Source organism: Mustela erminea, chromosome X (assembly GCF_009829155.1).
Source record: "Mustela erminea isolate mMusErm1 chromosome X, mMusErm1.Pri, whole genome shotgun sequence".
Lineage (NCBI taxonomy): Eukaryota > Metazoa > Chordata > Mammalia > Carnivora > Mustelidae > Mustela > Mustela erminea.
Window position 1 is genome coordinate 6,311,134 of NC_045635.1, and position 19,208 is coordinate 6,330,341.

The 19,208-nt window shown below is 57.2% G+C and overlaps 1 protein-coding gene across 3 annotated transcripts in view; it reads left to right on the plus strand.

The window, feature by feature from the left end:
* Positions 1-19,208, plus strand: part of TBL1X (transducin beta like 1 X-linked) — a 200,614-nt gene that overhangs the window by 156,338 nt on the left and 25,068 nt on the right. The window lies entirely within an intron of this gene.

Sequence of the window (19,208 nt, forward strand, 5' to 3'; positions counted from 1 at the left end):
GTTCTGGTCTCCTCCAACACTTCTGATTATGACCAAGATGTCACTTTATAGTAAGCAAGGTACAGGCCAGACCTGTGCTCTCCGCCAACGTGAGTAGCCGCTGGCACCCTTAGGGGCCGGGGGGGGGTGGTGCTGACAAGAGCCTGAGGTGCAGGGTCTGGCCGGGCTTTGTCACAGGACAGAGGCAGCCCTCTGAGGAGTCCTTGGACGCCTGCGAGCCCGGATTCGTGCGTTAGACCGTGTCATAGCTGCCCCCCACGGCGCGGCCTCCACTTAGTTGAATGGACTGCGTGTGGGTGCTTTCTTAAATTCGCAAGACTCTGAGTTCTTTTCGAATGAACGTTGTTAGATTTTTAATTAATTTCTAAAGTGAATATTGTCTTTAAACTTGGAAAGCTTTAAAATATTTCTTTTGAGACGCACAAAATGACATTGATGAGAAACATGGTTGTCACCGCCTACCCGCCCACGCTGAGAACTACCCCACTTCCAGGGCCCGCGGGACACCCATGTCCGACTCTGCGGTGCCGTCGCCTCTTTCCAGTGCTGACCGCCTGCCCGGGTTTGGTGCTTGTTGTCCCCACATACTTATGCGCACACGGTGTCTTCCTGAGCCGGGCAGGCCCTGGGGTGTTAGTTCCCCGCGGCACTGTAACAAAGTGGGCAGACCGGGCAGCCCAGATGGAGATGGCTTGTCCCACCGTGCGGGAGGACGGATGCCCAGATTCCGGATGTGGGCCATGTGAGTGGCTTCTGAGGCCAGGAAGGGGTCTGTCCCGTGCCTGTCTCCCGGCTTCGGGTATGTCGCCCATCGTCTCTGCTGTTCCTTGGAGGCGGCATCACGCCTGTGTCAGTCCTCATTGCCACGCGGCCTCCTCCCCGGGTGCGTCTGCTTCTACCTCTGTCCCAGCGTGTCCCGTTTCTCCTCCTGGATTAAGCCTCACCAGACTCTGGTATAACCTGGTCTTAACGCATTAGATCTGCACTGAGACCCCGTTTCCAAATGAAGCCACTTTCTGAGCTGTGCCGGGGGCCTAGGACTTAGGGATTTGGGGCAGGACATAGATCAACCCACAGCCAGTGGCCTTGTGCGTTATTTAAACTTCTGTGCTTGGTATCCTATTGTTTATGTTCTGCAACTTGATTTTTCAAGAAGGGAACCAGTTCCTGGGCCTTTCTACCTTCCAGAGGCACACGGACAAGACTGAGGGGAAACCAGCTTGTGAGTCCCTGGGTCTGGGCTCTTCCAGAGTCCGCCTGGAAGGCTGAGCAGGGCAGGTGTTCCGTCCAGACCTCACAGCTCAGACTCAGACCCTTGAACAAGTTCTGGACCCCACTGAAGCCTCTCCTTCCCTGCAAATAAAAAAATACAGTGGTTATCCTGGGCAAAAGTCATGAGCACTGGACAGGTGGCGTGTTACAGACAAACACGTCTCCCCATCCGATCCTGGTTCTCTGTCCCTGGGGACCCCAGGCAGCATTTTTCATGGGAAGTGTGCATTCTTCCTCCGTATATATTAGGTCACTTGGATCAGCTGTTGCCCGACATAGTATGAGAGAAATTGATAAAATGTATATGACCCCAGCCCTGTGGATCTGAGGAGTCACGGGCACCTGTCACTCACCCTGAGGAGTCGGGGGAACTGCCCGCCGTCCTGTGGACTTTGAGCATTGAATTCGAGAGCCCTTTCTGTGTACACCCTTCAGTACGAAGATAGGATGGAGGCAAAAACACGGTTAGAATGCGGTCGGAACTCACAAGCTGAACATCAGGATAAATAAGTGATGTGAAAACTGTGTGCCTGGCCTGGGGGGAGGGTGCGGGGCGGGGGGCGGTCCCTGGGGCTTGAGGCCCAGGGCAAGGGCACTGCTGTCCTCTTTGAATAAATACGGAGACCATCCCTCCCCCAGAAAGGCCACACTTCCTTTTGTCCTGTTTGTTTACGCTTGGCTCCTCTGTCACCAGGCCGCTGAGGAGGGGAGTCTGGGGACAGGAGGATAGGATTTCACCGGTGTCGGTTTTCTGTGTGTGAACTCCGGTCCCGTCGGTCCAAGTCCTTTCATACACGTGTGGCGTGCATCTTCCAGAAAGCCAGGCCTCCCCTTTCCTCTGAGGAGCGCGTGAGTCCGAGAGTGGACTGGAGGCCCCCACGAGGACGTGTTCCAGAGCAGGCGGAGAAATACCAAGAGGTCTTTTTGGGGTCATTGTCTGTGTTTTTCTCAAACCTTTAGTTTGGCACATCTCTCTTGAGCGCCCGCCCAGTGCAAAGAGCATCTTCTCAGCCTGTCAGTGTCTCCTTTCTAGCTCCGGGGGTTGGGGGGGGGTGTGGGGAAGACACACATTCCTCCAGCGGGCCTCCCCTTCAGGCATCTCTGCTCTCCCCCGCATCATCAGAAATAAGCCCAGTGTCCCCGTAGGTGACTCATTCTTCAGCGCCTCCCCATCTGGCTTTCTCTGCCAGAAGGCAGCAGGAGGTTCTCTGTTGGCAAGGCCTGTGCAGCAGGCCCCATCCGTATGCCTTGTGTGGTGCGGAGGAGGGAGGCAGGGACGGACGGAGGGGGCGGTGGGCTGGGGATGGCCTCAGCTCGTTCTCTCGTCCATGTGCTCTTTGCTTTGGCGGTCGGGGACAGCCCCAGAAAGTTCCCGCCCACCTGCTCGTGGGCAGTGAGGAGCAAGTTCCCTAGAACCCCGGGTGTTCCTGGTCTGGCCACCTGAGCTAGAGGCGAGAGCCTGCCTTGTCCGTGCTGGGCCGCAGATGCCATCCCTGGCCGTCCTGTCTCCAGCACCTTCCATCCTCGTCCCGTTCCCATATCCACTGTCGGTGCGGATGCGGATGCCGGGAGTCCCCACAGGAACCTTTCTCTCGAGAGAGTGGGAAGCCGTGTGTTGAAGAGGACACCTTCCCGGGTGGGAGCATCCAGGTCACCCGTCTACAGACTGGGGAAACGAGCCTCAAAAGCGGGTTTGCTCCCTTACTCTGCCCCCGAGTGGCAGCTTCGATGTCATTGTAGGTTCTTCTCTGGCCCTCCCTCCCCGGGAAGCGCGGCAGTAGATAGTACACCCAGACGTGAGCCCCGCAGCCTGCAAGGAAGGCGTTTCTTTTGGGACCGTCGTTAGTTGTGTGGAGCCGGCCGGGGCCTTGCCCCTACACGCGCTTGCCGACTGCCATGGACTGTGAGCCCGCGCGCTCCTGGCGTCACGGCGTTCTGGAAGAAGACACTGCCGGTCGGTGAGCGAGGCTTGGCAGTGAGGCGGGAGGAACGTGGAAGTGCCGGCTCCGGCACCAGAGCGGCCGAGCTGGCCTGCTTCGGAGCTGTGGCAGTCCAGCCTCGAGGGCTAAGGCTTGGCTGGCTTCTGCCTTATGGGGCGCACCCCTTCCCCCTCCGGCCCACCGCACCATCGCAGGGAGCAAGGCGGAGGAACGGGCTGCAGCCTGCACGGGCTGGTGTGAGCAGCTCCTGCAAAGACTGGGGGAGTGGCCGGTTGCTTGTCCTGCTTTTCTCTGAACGTAGTGGGGGCGGACGCCCCCTCCAGCTCCGCGTGAAGAAGGGAGAGCATCCGGGAGTCTCTGTGAGTCCGAGTGTTTCCTCCAGGCCTTCGTCCCCAGAGCCAGACTGCGAGGGAGTCCGTGGGCACGGGGCGCTGCTGGAAGGCGGCCCTGCCGCCAGCGGGGAGGGCGGCCGTCTGGGGTTGCCCAGACTCTGCGGGTGAAGGAGCCGAAATGCTCGGCTTTGGCGGGTTTCTCAGGGAGGGGAGTGTGTGTGCCTCGTCGCGTCAGCCAGGCCAGTCCGTGTCTGCTGGGGGGAAAGAGGGTCCGTGCGGCTGGGTCGTGGTCACGGTCGCGACTGGAGACGAGAGACGGGCCGGGGGGTTGGAGCCGGATTTTCCACAGTGGTTACGCGGTGACCGGACTGTTTCTCCGCGGGCTCTCGTTCGGCGCCGTGAGCTGGAGAGGCCTTCACGCTGTCAGAGGCGCCCGCAGCCGGTTCTCCGTCACCGCGTCCTGTTCCGTTTCAGGCGTGCGTAGCCGTGGACGGGTCGGTTCTCCTGTTGAAGAACGTCGGGGTTGTTTCCGGGTTTTGACGATCGCAGCTACGGCTGTTGCAGACATCGGCGAACAGTGTTTCCATGGGAGCGTAGGCTTCCGTTGCTCCTGGGGAAGCATCTGGGCGTGGGGTTGCTGGCCGGCGTGGTCAGCATGGGCTTCTCTCAGAAGCCACGGCAGGCTTCTCCGTGCGTCCGGGCCGCGAGGCCCGTGAGAGAGGGCAGGGGTTTGTTGGGACTGCGGGAGCAGCGCTGACTGTGCCCGTGTCCCGGGGCTGCGTTGGGAAGGGGCTGGAAGAACGGCAGCCGGCAGGCCGGTCAGCAGGATACTGGTGACGCTTTCCGCTTCCTCTTCGGGTTCAAAATCAGCCTTCGCGGCCTGTCCGGGGTCCCGGCTTCCACCGCGGACTTCCGTCCGGAGCTGCCGAGTGATGGAGCGGCCACAGACGCGGCCTGTCTCCTCGCTCCGCAGCCCGGGGACACGACGGGGCACCAGGACGGGCCGCACGTCCCTCTGCGTGGGCTTCCGGGCCGAGAGCCGGTTCCCGCAGCCCGGCCCCCCTCCGCAGGGCGGCTGCGGAGAGCTTGCCCGCTGCCCTGCTCGCGCACTGCGGGACTCGGGCCTCGCCCCACCTCGGGTTTTGGGACGGAGCGCCACAGGCCCTGAAGAGGAGGCAGAGGCTTCACGGAACCCTGGGACGATAGTTGCTGTTCCTGCTGGCGGCAAAGAAAACACCTGTGAGGAATGTTTTGTCGGGTGGTGGGTGTGTTACCAGGCTGTGCGGCCTGAGGGCCGTCATTTCAAAGATTTCAGGTAGTACTTTAGGAGTTTATCATGACGGGCGATGGGAAAACCTGATTTATCCTATCTCAGAAATCGCCAGGCTGATGAACTTCATTCTTCGTTGGGGAGGGTTTCAAGTGTGATTGAGAACTCCTTGAACAGAGAGCTGCTTCTCTGATCTGTCATGATTTGTCGTCAAGAGACCAATTTATTAAACCCGTTTATCATTCCCGTTAATGTCACCATGCATTCATTATTCACGGAGAAGCGCTGGCTCTTCTCTAAAGTGAAAATCTGCTTGTTAGACGAGGTCTGTTTTCTGAAAGAGCCATGTCTACGCACGTGTTGACTCACTACATAGAATTGGGCATGTTTCCTTGGGTTTACATAATGTACACATAGTTCCGTATTACATGTCGTCCTTGGATTGTTCGAGATTACGTGTCATCCAAGGAGGACAGTGAAATACCAGTGCTTGGAGTTTCCAGCTTTACAGCAGCACTTAGTTGCCATTTCTCATTCGTTTTGTGGGGCTTCTAGGCCAAGACAGAGGTAAAGATTTCCTTGCCGGCTGCCAAGCACCCTTTCATGCCCTGATGTCCCAGGATGCACGAGGTCAGCGTGGTTAGGACCTAAGAGGAGAGCGAGTGAGGCTTAGGTGGCATTTTGTCTCCACAGCAAGCCCCAGGACAAAGCTAAAGGTCATTCCGTTCTAAACACACAGAGAGCTTTTACTTTCTAGAAAGATTACGGAGCCGTTTCAAAATCAGGCCTGTGTGCACAGCGGCTTCCTGGGGCCAGGTTGAGGAAGGAGCCTGTTGGGTTAAGCGAGAGAGCCGGGCTGTGCTGGGGGAACCAGCCAAGGCCCCTGAAGGGTGGAGCGGGGCTGAGGGAGCGGGTCTCCTCTTTCCTGGGGGGTAAGGGGCACCCTCAGCAGATGCCCGGCTCTTCCTCAAACAGTATGAGGGTACAGAGCTCTCCTCAGATACACCCCCAGGTGATGTAGGGCCTTTGCAACGGTACTTTTTAATCTAATTGAGTTTTTGGAAAGATTTTATTTACTTGGGCAAGGGAGCGAGAGTGAGGGAGAGCATGAGCGGGACAGGAGCAGCGGGCTCCCCCTGAGCCGGGAGTGCCATGTGGGACCCCGTCCCGGGAGCCCGAGAAAGCACAGAGGTTACTGGGGGCTCAGCGGGTGGGACGGAGGCTTAGTGTTGGGTGGGGACAGAGTTTCTCTTTGGGCAGATGACAGAGTACTGGAGAGGCATGGCGGGCTGTTTGCACCCCTGACCTGTGTGCTCAGAAAGGGTCTCCGGAGAATTGTGCCAGCTCCCACAGGCCGGTGTCAGAACGCCGCATCCTGGACGGTCCCTCCTGCTGAACTTACAGTGGTAAGACCGGAGGCAGGGCCGCTGGGGTTGGGTGGCTCTAAGTGCAGAGGGCTTGTTTGGGGGAGTTCTTCCGTGCCGATGGAAGAGCTCTGTGTCTGGACCGTGGCGATGATCATGGCGTGCGGATGCATAGGATGAAATTATACACGTGTGGGTTAGACGCACGCACACGCCCACACGCACGCACGCAGGTCAGAGGGTTTGCAGTCCTAACCTGTCAGTGACGAGTCCGTAATAATTCCCTAATTACAAAATATAAACCCCAAACACTGTTTTGCATTTCCATTACTGCAGTTTTGTGTGTGGGCCAGTAACACAAAGACCGTCAAGACGTCTTAAGTGAATTTTGCAGGTCATTAGGCATCCTGTGGGCCCGGGATTTGACGGGGACGTTCTTTTGTGTCATGGATTTGAGTAACCGGCGTGCCCCTTGGAAAACGTTTGGTCACGCAGACCTTCTGAGCTGCCTGGAAACAGGAGAGTGACGAACGGCGGGGAGGTGAGCGGCACTTGTCGCCTCGAGAGCCGGGCACGTAGCCTCCCCGGGAAGGTGGCAGGTGCAGGTGGACATTGTGTGCTGCTGCCGCCGCCGCCTCCTTGGGGATTCCCGGGAGAAGGAAGGCTGCGTGTGCCTGGGGCCACAGACCCCCAGGCGCGTGCAGGCCAGGAGGCGTGGAATAAGGGGTAAACGTCTGGTCTGTGCAGGGCTCCTTCCCCCTTCTTTTTAAGCGAGTCTTAAAGTGTTTTTGAAATACCTCCTTGGGGGGTGTCTGGCTGGTTCAGTCGGTGGAGCGTGGGACTCTAGATCTTGGGGTTGTGAGTTTGAGCCCCATGGTGGCTGTAGAGATTATGTCCAAATAAAATCCTTGAAATAATATAAAATGGGGGGAGGGGTAAGGAAAAAACCCCACTCTCTTAGGAACTTTAGCTCAAAGGATTTTGTAATGCATCTGTGGTCCGCCTAAGAGAGGTGGGCAGATCTGAGGGTCTTGACCTCCTCAGGTAGTCTGACCACACGTCACTCATTACCCAGAGGCTTTCGGCCCCTTCACGGCAGTCCACATTCTCAGCTCACTCTTGGCACGTGGGGCCAGCTCCGTCTCTGTCCAGTGTTAGACGGTCTTGAGCAGCTCCCTGGCCTCTGTCCACTGCATGCCAGTAACATCCCCCCACCCCGTGTTGTCCCCACCAGGGATGTCCTGGGCCTTGCCAGATGGACCCTTGAACGTGAACTCGCCCCCGGTGGACAGCCACTGATGCACGGCCTTTAGTTCCGGGATGCTTTCGTTCCAGCTGGTTTTTATTAGTAAATGGGGTTTTAATAGGTATCTCTTTCTTCACACTTTATCTTCCTGGGCTCTATTTTGATTCCTTTTGCTGCAGAACTCAAATAGACTTTAATGATGAGCAAAATGCAGTCCTCGTTTTTATTAAAATTTTCCAGGGTATTTTTTTTTCCCCTCGAGAAAGGCAGATGTCTGCCAAAGCATTCTCCAGCAGATAATAAAATAGGGTTTTTTTGTTTTTTGTTTTTTGTTTTTTTTGGTTCCCGGTTAGGAGGTTGAATAACCAGGAGAAGGGCACTTCTCTTAATATTCGTGAATAGTTGTGTCTACAAAAATGATGACGCAGCTTTGCCCACTGTAATCCCAGCAGCAGACAAATCACCCAGTCAGCTGTGCTGTGTTTCCTGGGACCGTGGAATGCCTTCTTATGCAAGACACATTTCCACAGATTCGGGAAATTGTTTTAAAATGGCTCAGCTATCTTCATTTAAACTGAAGTTCAGGGCTTACTGTTCAGCTGAGTCTCTAAAAATATGTTTTGACTGCACTGGCTCTTCTCCATAGCTAATGTGTGTCTCTGTTTAAAGAGAGAGGCATTTCTTGGAGATCGTGGTCGCCTTTGCTTTAGAAATAATAAAGGAAAGCATTCGTTCCGTCACGTGACACGTAAGAAGACGCGGCCAGCGCGCCCATGTTCTGTCCGCTGGAAGGATCACTGCAGTCCTGCAGGGCCTTCCTGTCTCCGCGGGTGGGAGCCGCGCGCTCCTGATGGGGCGTCCGCACTCCCCCACACCACCCCACACCACCCCAGACCCTACCATCCGCTCCAGGGGGAGTCACGAGGCTTAGGAGAGGTTATTCTCCGTCAATTACAGCAGAAAGATCTAGATTATAAAGGACAGCACATTGACTTTATTTTTTTGTAAAGATTTCATTTATTTGAGAGTGAGGAACCATGGACGGGGGAGGGGGCGGACGGCGAGGGAGAAACAGACTCCCCACTGAGCAGGGAGCCCCATACGGGGCTCGATCCCAGGATCCTGAGATGATGACCCAAGCTGAAGGCAGAGGCTTCACCGACGGAGCCACCCAGGCGTCCCCACATTGACTTTACGGTTTCCAGTCCTGTGCGGTCTGTTTGAAAGTTGCTAAGAGAGTGAATTGTCAGTGTTCTTGGCCGCATCAGATAAATGTGATGTGGCACAACCCAGAACTCTGGGAGGTGATGGAGGTCTTAACTAACATGATCGTGGTGATTGTTTGAGGTTGTGTGTGGCTGTCACATCTTCACGTTCTGCAGCTGGAATGGATGTGATGTTGGAGGGGGTACCTGTCTGCGTAAAGCCAAGGAGAGGGAGAAAACGGAGCATCCCTGCAGGTAGGCTGCATGAGGCCTGGTCCGGGTGGAACTACGCACACGCGGACAGGTGTACCATCGCCGCAGACCCACGACGGCCCTTCATTCTCCTAAGCAGCATGGACAGTGCTCTAACCACCCGAGCGTGGGTGTCCGTCCTGTAGGGCGTGCAGTGTCCGCTGAGCGGGGACAGAAGGGGAACTTGGGGGAGCTCTGTGATTGCCCCTGCCGCAGTCCCCGAGTTTAAATCTGGGCTGTGGTTGTATATCTGTCATCTGCACATTTGTGTGTGTGTTGTACTTCAACTGAAAAAATACCCGAGAAACGTAGGGTGGAGTAAGTAGCTGGAGGGTGTGCATGATGCCGCTTCCTTTCCTCTGGAGAAAAATAAACCGTCCCTGGCTCCCTCTGTGGCATCACTGGTTCACACTCCTCCAGCAGAGAAGCACACCCATGTTCCCTTTGCGCAGTGCGGTCCGTGGGGTGCCGTCGCCAGCCGACATGCCCCGCGCGTGCATTGTTCCCTTACAGACCCTCTTGAAGTGGCGCTAGTTGCAAACGACCTCCTCCTCATTCAGAGCCAGTCTGCTTTTGTCCTGAACCGCTGTTCTGGTTTGGTGATAAAGCCCCGTCGAGTGGCCGCGTGGAGTGCTGACACTGCTGTTTCTCGTGTCCCCCCGTGTTCACAGCCACCACGACCACCCGGGTTCCCAGGCGACTTCGTACCGGCTTCTCGGAGTTGACTGTTGCAACGTGTCCGTGTGTAAATGCTGAGAGTCACGATTTGCCGCTCACGTGTTTATCAGTCCGTTAGAGGGGGAAAAGCAATTAGAATGAACGTGCATCGATGGTTGGTCAGTTACAGTCATCTAAGTGTGGCCTTGCTCCGCGCAGCCCAACAGTTCGCACTGGTGTTAACATCGAAACAGCCGGAGACCCCCGTGGAAGGTGCCGGGAGGTGTATGTTCTCGCTTCCCACTTGAGTGCCTTGGACAGCATGAGGAGGTCTAGGGCGGTTCCGGTTTCCTCTCTCAGCTGAGGCGGAGCAGCATCTTGCCCTGGTGTCTGTCTGCAGAGTTCACGCACGGTGACATTAAGGCCTTCCTGCTCTACAGCTCTACAGCTCAGATGTCACCTTCGTGTCCAGCGCTCCTGTATTTTATTTCCTGCCAGCTTCCTCCCTTTCCCATTTTCCCTTCCAGACGGACAAGTAAGTCGTCTGGACCATGGGACCCAGCCCTGTCCCTTCTCTCCCGTGTCCAGGAGTCTACCCCAGCCTCTCCAGCAACCTTCCCCAGCCTGGGGGTCCACGCCAGCCTTTCCATTGACTCCCCTCTGCCCAGCCTGGGAGTCCACCTACCTCTCCACTGACCCCTGCCCAGCCTGGGGATCCACCCCAGCCCCCACTTTGTCTTTCAGACTGCGCTCTTGGGTGAACAGCTCCTGGCTTTCCTCAGTATGATCGCACGTGCTGCTGCTGGCATGTCCTGACCGCTGACCAGCCCCGCCCTCTGAGGATCACCTTCTCCTGTACCATCATCTTCCAGAGTGTCCTTCCTGCTGCCCCCACTTTCCCGTTCTCACCCACTCCTCTAGCAGCAGGCATCTCTCCTGTCCTGCCAGGGTCGCCTCTGTTCCCGTTGTCATGGCCTTGTTGTAGTCGCAGAGCTAGCATTCCTTGTACTGTGTGCCACGCATGATTCCAAGTCCTTGGCAAGTCAGGCCATCACCCCCTCCGAAGCAGGTGCGGCTGTGTTTCATGTCCGGGCGGGAAAGCCCGGGCGCCGAGCCAGCGGCGACGTGCCCACGTCTCCTCTCTGGAAGTGCTGCAGCTAGGGTCCAGAGTGGGCCATTGGGCTCCAGAATCTTCCTCTTCTAAACAGTCTTTCTTGATCCTGTTGATGTGGTGCAGTCATCGAGTCGCTCTCTGACGTTGAACCCTGCATTCCGGGAACGGACTCTGCTCGGTCTGGATGTTTTTTCCTTTTTTATACATTACCCAGTGTGGTCGGTTAATACCGTGGGTGGTGTATTCGCATTTATCTAACTGGGACAAACTGGGGTGTCCCGCTCCTTTTTGAATGTCCTTGTCAGGTGTGGGTATTGGGCTCTGTTGGCCTCAGAAAACAAGTGGAGGGATCCAAAAAATGCTTTTCTGGGAACCTGTTGGCCCCGCCGCCTAATCCAGGCCTCTCCTGGAGAGCAGGGCACAGAGAACTTACTGTCACGTTTAGACACCAGAGTGTCTGTCCCAGCCCTCCGTTTCCTCTTTGAAGCACGGAAGCAGCCATGACCCAGGATCTAGTTTGCAGGCCTCCGTGCGAGACGTGTAACAGAATGTGGGCATTCCTTCCTCCCTTACCCACAACCCATGTGTTGCGTATTTCCTTTTCCCTTGGCAGACCTTTGTGGCCCTCCCATGTCACAATAGCCTCAGCTCTTAGTGGCCCATCTGCAGCGTGTCGCCACATTTTATTAATACCTGTTAATATCTTCCTTCGCTCGAAGCCATTCTGAGATGTGCTGGTCTGTTCACTGCGTTTGCCATGGTGCACACTAAAATAAACAACGGAAGTTTTAAGATGTTTGCTCCTGCGCGACGCAAACCTATATGGGGTGCTGTGACAGGTTTGGGTGCCAGCAGGGGGACCTCAGTGTCCCAGAACACACCAGCCGTCACCATCGTCACCTCAACAGGAGTCCCGTGAGGGCGTGTCCTTCGCATGGTGGCATGGCCCTAGGTAGTGGGTGCACAGGACAGTGGAGAGCGGGGAGTCTTACTTCTTCCCACCTAGGGAGGAGCATAGACATCCAGGGTCACCTGTCAGAGGCCGATGAATGTATTACCTTGGACGGGTGTGCAGAGGGAGCCCAGTGCCCCCGACAGGGCACGGGGAGAAGGGGGCGTCTGAGCTGGAATTTTGCAAGCAAGGCGAGGGGAAGACCATGTCAAGCAAAGTCAAGGAGCTGGCTTGAGGAAGGCCCTGAGGCTTGGCAAAGGCAGCAGAGGGTTCAGGGAGAAGGAGCCAGTTTGCTGGGGGCGGGGGGCGGGGGGGGAGATGGGGGTCAGAGGACACGGAATGAGAGGAACAAGGAGAAAGGACCGGGAAGCTGGGCTGTCTGCAGGTCGCCGGCACGTGGACGCGCTCGGCCTGTGCGTTTGGAAGCCGTGATTCCTTCTGAAACTACATCTGGAGGTAGCAGGAGGACAGGATGAACAGGACAGTCTGCCGGAATGCTGGCTGTCGAGACCCTTACAAGCCGCGGACCTGCCTGTATTGTGTCCGCGCGAGAAGCAGGGGCGCAGAATTGTGTGATTGTACGGATTCGTGCAGACACTCCTCGGCACAGAGAAAGGGGCCGGAAGACACCCCCCCGTGTGCACGGCAGTTGAATCTCGTGTAGCAGCGTGTGAGTTATTTCCTTTCTTCCGGATTGCTCGCTGTTTTTCCCAGGCTCAGAAGTTCATTTGTACATCTCTTGAGTTGTTAAGAGTGCCGCCCTCGGGGATGAACCTGCCGCGTGGCCTCGGGGCTCATGTTTGCCTGTCCCCGAACCTCGAGTCCGCGAGGGCTCGGGCTGGCGGCGGGGTCCGGTGCCAGCAGGTGGCGCGTGTGTGCCTCGCGTGTGGGCGCCGCGGGGTCCGCGAACCGGGCAGAGACAGCGGCCTCCCTCGCCAGGCCGCCTCTCCCAGGGCCAGTTGTTGGCTCGGGAGGAAGTCGCAACCTTGGCTTATAACCTGACTGATGCTTTCCCCTCCTGGATGTTTCCCATGTTGAGAGGATATTAAAATCTTGGCAGGGTGCACGGTCTGCTACAGTCTGAGGCCCGCGTTGTACTCAGCCGCCACCCTTGGGGTCCAGGCCAGCTGTTCTAAGTGAAACCCTATTTTAACGAGGTCCTTCTGGTATTTCTTTTGGGTGCCGTCCAAGGCAGTTCCATTTTACACCAGATTCCGTGTTACGGCGGGTCATCTAGAACAGGTCTGCAGCCCATAAAAACGTTCTCGCCGCACTCCGCGTTTTGTGGCCACAGGTCAGAGAATTAGGTGGGAAAGGGATGGCTGGGTCTTGAGGACTTTTTTTCCCTCTAAGATAAAGAATCATAAAGCTGATACGCATGTGTGCAGTGGCTGAGCGCGCAGTATCAGAAAGCATTCTCCACGTCGTTTATGCTTTTCACCGCGGGTAGACGTCGAATTTCCGTAGGCCAAGAATTGCTTCTTGGGCAGAAAATGTAATCCTCTGGTGAGACAAATCCGTCACTTCCAAAAAAGAGACGTGAACCCACAGCAGACTAGCTGCCGGGGACGAGGGTAGTATGTGTTCCGTGTGGACAGCTTGCAGCTCTGTGTGTGTGTGTGTGTGTGTGTGTGTGTGTGTGTGTGTGTTGCTCTGATTTATCTGACCCGCTCCCACGCCCTTGCCTTGGCTTCCCTCCAGTCTTTATTTGGACCCACCCCTGTCCCGGCCCCACCACCCTGAATCCCTGCTGTCCCCGCGGAGAGGTAGGCGGGCCGCTGGCCAGGCAGCTGCAGCCCGGGTGCGGAGACCTTGCCGAGCCAGGAAACACGGACTCTGTCACGAAGCGCGACGTTACAGGAACGTCGATGTTCAAAGAAACAAAAGGAAGTGCTGCATCATAAATGAACAGTCCACGGGGCCTGGGAGATCGGAGCGGGGCGTCCACCAGAGCACTGGGAGCCCAGGAACCCCAGGGCCCTACCGACGGCGGCCAGGGCTGTGCAGCTCTCTCCCTCACGAGGATGGCTGCTGCCGGAGCGCCTAGACCTCCAGCGACAGACCCTAAAGTGTGTATTTCCACTTCTGTCCACTAAGGGACATCCCCACCTAGCTACTGCCCCTCGTGTCCTCCTCAAAGCCACGCCCAGTTCCGTCCTCCGTCTCTGCGTCTGGCCCTGCGTGCGGCGCCACGGCCCTGTCTCTCGGGAATCGTTAAGTCATCTGCTCTTTCGATGGTGTGCACCCCTGCCTCTGTGTGGCCCCTCAGGCACCTCTCCAAATTAAACTCCTCTCGGTTTGAGGGCACACAGAGGTCATTTTTAACCACGGCATGGAATTTTAGGATTGAAAGGGACCTTGGAAATTGTTTAATTCCTCCTACAGTTGTTGTCAGAAAAGGAAGCCAAGGAAGCAGATGGGGACAAACCCGGGCCTTGGAGTGCTGAGTGACGGCTGGTGTCTTTGTCAGCAGAGAGAAACCTGAATCCTCCATCGCCGCTTCTGATTCTCTTCGATCGCGGCCTCTACTCCTAACGCTGCCGTCTTTAGGGGAGTGTCATCGGAAGATAGGATTTATCTTCATTTGCTCTGTGTAACATGGAAAGCATTCAGCCTCGTTTTTGCAATGCAGACCTTGTTTGCAGCTTGCTTGGCCAAAAAATGTAATAGAAACGGTGTCACTGGTAAGATGATCGTCTTCCTCTTTTTAAAAAAGGCTCCATTTTGAATCATTTAGAGGTCTCTAAACACATTGCTGGAGTCTCCTGTGTGTGGATTAAGAGCTTGGACTCGGGAAGTCGGATGGCCACTTCTGAGCTGTGTGCCCTTAGGGGAATCCCTTAACTGCTCTCTGACTCAGTTTCCCCATCGGTAACATGCAGTTCTTACGACTCTGAGCTCATTCAGGAAAAGGGCTAATGCACATATTCACTGACTATCGTTACTTTTGTTCTTATTCTCAAATACCAAAATTGTCCTAAGATGAAGGTATACGTATGGCCAACAGGAATCGAACTATGAACTCGTACGGCAGTCGGATTTGTGTAAAGCCGGTTTTCCTTCTCGCATGCTGTTGGGCCTGAATCCTTCATTCCTGTCCTTTGCCGTCACGTCTCTGGTTCTGAAAACAGCGAGGAGTCGGTGTCGCTCCGCTGCTTACCGCCCTCTTCTCCCGCCAGCCTGCGCGGTTCCTCTCGGCCTTCCTCGAGTTTCCTTGCGCAGCCCCCGCTGCCCCGAGGTGGATGCTCTGTCAAGAAGGGAATGCAGACGGGCTTCCTCCCTTCAAGAAGCTTCTGTCCTCTCGGGAGCGGGAGGCGCAGAAAGAAGGACGACGAGTGCCGGGCCCTGCGGGAGCTCAGGACAGACAGCCGTCATTCCCGCCCGCGAGGACGAGGGGCCTTCGCGGAGGAAGGCCACCTGGCCGCCACCATGACGACGGAGCAGGTGTCCACGGTGGTGACAGACGGCCATTCGGGAGCCGACGTTCGAGACCTCTGACTGTGGAAACACGGTCCCGCCCCCTCTTTGTTATGGGGCACTACTCTCTGCACTGTAGGACGCTGAGCGTCCCTGGTCTGTCCCTATTAGATGCCCGTAGAATCCCCTCCCCCACAAGCACATGCCTGTGACAACCAAAAATGTCTGCAGACATTGCATCTGCCCCAAGGGGACAGACTCGCCCTTGCTTGACAACCAGGAACCCCTGTTCTAGATCAGGAGACCGGCATAAGCAGAGTCCCTCTAGGGAAGCAGGAAGCAGGTGAGCGGAGGCGCCCGGGGAGCCCCTGGGAGGTGCTCTGGCTCACGGTCGGGGACGGGGGGCTTCCAGGCTCAGGTGAGGGGTCTTGCCCGGGCCTGCAGGCTCCTGATGGCTCTTGAGAAGGAGAACCCCGGACCCCACGTGCTGAATCAGGGAAGATAGCGTGACGGTTTTGTGCGTCTTCCGCAGGATGTGTAAATACGGCGCGCTGCAGCGTGACAGTGGAGGCTCTCACTAAATGTCCCTCCCGTCGTCATCCTCACGCCGTCAGGCAGAGTAGAAGAGCGTCCTGTGCCTCTGTGCTCCTGACGCAAAATCCCCCAGACGGAGGGGCCCAGAGACAGCAGACATTTCCTGCTCACAGTTCCGATAAAACTTTATTTGCACATACAAGCAGTGGGCCACACTTGGCCTGTGGGCCTCCCTTCGCCTTCCCCTGATCTAGACAGTTAGAATTAAACGTGTGCATTGGCTTCGGGTGGCTGTCTGCACTCAGGCGGGCAGGTCCGTGAAATCTGTAGTCAAGATTCTGCGGAAGATGCCCCAGCTGGTGCCCTCGGCCTTTGTTTCAGCTGAAGACGCAAAACCACCCACACGGCTGCCCTGAGTATTACACGTCTGCTTTCCTCTGCCAGATAAGCAGGATTTTGAAGGGCCACGGAGCGATAATTTAGCAGGCTTTGCTGATGAATCAGGCTGGCATTAACTGGGCAGAACGGTTCAGCCGTACACCTGGCGGACGTGGTCCGTGCAGGCCGCGGTGGAAGAGGTGTGGTCCAGCGGTGGGGTCCTCGCAAGAAACTGCGAACATGTACTTGGTTTGTTTCAAATCTGTTTTTATTGCCTCGTTGTGTGAGACAAATGCGTGTACAGGCTCTTTTCCTCTCTCCTGAGGAAAACAAAGGATTTCCCTCTGGAAGGTCTCACCACGTTTTCTATAAAATGTCATGTTTGTTTTAAGCCTTTCCCGGTGGGTCGTGATCACACACTTCTCCTTGGAAGTATTCCCACCTTCTCGGGTGGTTTCCCGTGACCGTGTGTTACCCGAAGTCTGTGGCCAAGTGCACGTAGAGGCTGGCTTGCCTTCAGGGGCAAGTACCTCCCTCCCGCATTGTGTTTGTAAGTCCAGCAGAAGTGTGAGGATTCTGCGTGTCCTTCAGGGGTCTCGTTTCTTTGGGCTCCCAGCGGTCAGCTATGGCGGGGTCGAGTAGGCAGTATCTGGACCACTCGGGGTGGTCACGACTAGTGCCCGTGAGGTGACACAGGCACCCCTCCGGGAGAAGCCAGAGGTGTGGTCACGACTAGTGGTGGTGACAACGGGCATCCCTCTGGGAGAAGCCAGAGGTGCTGCTTGGCGTTCTGTGACACACAGGACCGTGCTACTGGCAGCAGAGAAGGATTCGGCCCGGCGCAGGTCATGCCGCAGCTCAGAAATCCTGCTGTCGGCATCTGGCGCGGGGGTACCTCTTCCTGAGTAGGTGGCCGGCCTGCTGCTTCGGTGATGGCTCTGGGCTGGCCGGGGTCAGACCCAGGGACGCCCGCGTGGAGCCCTGACACAGGTCTTCCATCGCGGTGCCGCCAGGCCTTTACTCCCCTCCTTTTTCGCGGCTTCACACCTGCTGCGGGGTCGGTCCCGCCTGTCTCGGTCTTCGTCAGGCACATGATGACGTGATGTGCTTTGTTCCCACTGCTGTCCCCTTGGACGGAAGAGAAGCGTTGAAGGCTGAAGGCGTACGAGGCCCGGGAGCCCCACGCTCCAGCAGACTGCCCGTGCATAGGCCTCCTAGCTCCGGAGTCCCGTGGGGCCTGCCCGGGGGGAGAAGCCTCCAGCCCCAGGGGCCAGTTTTCCAGGATGGCGTCTCACACGCCTCACTGGCGCACAGCAGAGCCCCGGTGACCAGGGCCTGAGAGAAAGTGCTCAAGCGGGCCTTGCCCACGTGGTCTGTGGACAGCCCCCGTTCCACGATGAGCGAGCGTCAGGATGGCAACATGTCCGAGGGACAGTTTCCCCAGTGTCCTCCCTGTACAGACGAGGAAAGTGGAGAAGGAATGTTCCCCCAGTTCCTGGTCTTGCCCGGATTCAAGGACGTATGCCCGCCTGCTGCTCTCACGCCGGTTCTCCCGTCCGCTCCTTGATACGCCGTATCCCCACAGGGTAGAACAGGGCAGAGAGGCCCGGCCGCATGGCCTGAGCCAGGCGCTCGGTGGGAAGTCAGGGCGGACCCCAGCGCTCCGGACCAGTCTGACATTCTCTGCACCTGGCCCTCCCGCTTGCCTCGATGAAGGCGGGGTGGTCAGAAGTCGGGAAGAAAGCCTTCAAAACAGGTGGATGAGAAAACCGTTGGTGTGAGGCCGAGCGTAAATGGCCCAGCGAAACTGCTCAGTGAGTTCTAAGCGTGTAGGAGGACCCGTTTCGGAGGTGACATGGAACATTCTTTCTGAAGACACCTGGTTTCCAGTCATGATTTTTTGTTCCCCCCAGTAGGGGACCCAGTAGATGACCCCCAGTAAGGGACATCGCAGATGTTCACGCTTGAGGCGTCACCGCGTACCCTGACCTGCTCGGTCGTCATCTTGCTTCGGTGGGGGACGCTCGTTCTGGCCATTCCTCTGTCGCCCTCGGTTCATCTGCCCAGCTCCGTCCCCCGCGTGCGGCCGGCCTCCCTGAGCGTAGTCCCCGCCGTACTCGGAGCGGGGTCTGTCGCAGAGCACGGTCACGCACAGGGATCCCAAACGGAGGCACCCAGACCTTACACGGGGCCTTGAGACCCCGGATGCAGAAGGAAACCGAGGACGTGGCGGGAGAAGTGGGCTTGTGGCTTGTCCTTCGCAAGTTGCCTGCACCACGTCCGAGACTGTGGCCGACAGAGCCGGCGTGGTCCGGCTGGGGGACGCAGTTGGCCTCCATGCAGGGAACTGAAGGCTTCCGGTTCCTGTGCCTGTGCGTGTCAGGGTCAGAGGAAACCTACAGCTAGAGTTGAAATTCTGCTTCTGCCTCTCATCACACACGTGGGCATTGGACCCGTTCCCTAACGCCTCCAGTCTTTACCGTCCATGTGTGGAAGCCTGTAACAGCACCGACGGAACAGCCACCTTGAAGGTCGTGGACTCCGAGGGCCCAGATTTGCTTCACGGCAGCAGCAGGGTCAGAATCTGCTATTCCGTGTGCGTGCGTAGCGACTGCAGCCAGTGTTGGAGAGGCTGAAGCAGGAAGGGGAGGGGAAGGAAATGTTCCACTAGACTGCGTCTTGAGTCTCCCCCAGGTTCTTCTGTTGGGATCCCAGCCCTCGGGTGATAGTACTCGGGGGCGGGGCCTTTGCAAGGTGATGCGTGTGTGAGGACAGAATTTCGTGAACGGGACGCGTGTCCTTCTGCCGTCCGTGCGCCGGCCGTTGGCCCTCCCCAAACCACCAGATGTTGCACCTTGATCATGCACTTCTGGCCTCCAGAACCGTGAGAAATAAGTGTGAGTCCTCCTGTCCGCAGAGTTTACGTACACCTGCCGACAGGCCGCGCGAAGACATAGAGTGGAGGCTTGAGCTCTCCTCCCCACGGGCGCCATTAGTCACCGAGAGGGATGCCGGGCCCCGCGGGCGGCTTTAGCAGACATTTCTTGGTGGGCTTGCCTGATGGGCCGAGAGTGGGCATCGCACTGCCTGGCTTTGGAGGTCAGCTGCAGCCCTTCGGCCGAGTGCGAGGGGTCTGCTGGGGACCCCGCAGGAGCTCGAGATCTGCCCCGTAGAAGGGGGTGCTGCACTTGGGGTGGCAAAGGCACAGGGTGACCAGGAGGCTTAAGGAAAGTCGTGGTGAGGGCTTGGGGCTGTGCCTGGCCTGGAGCAGGCCC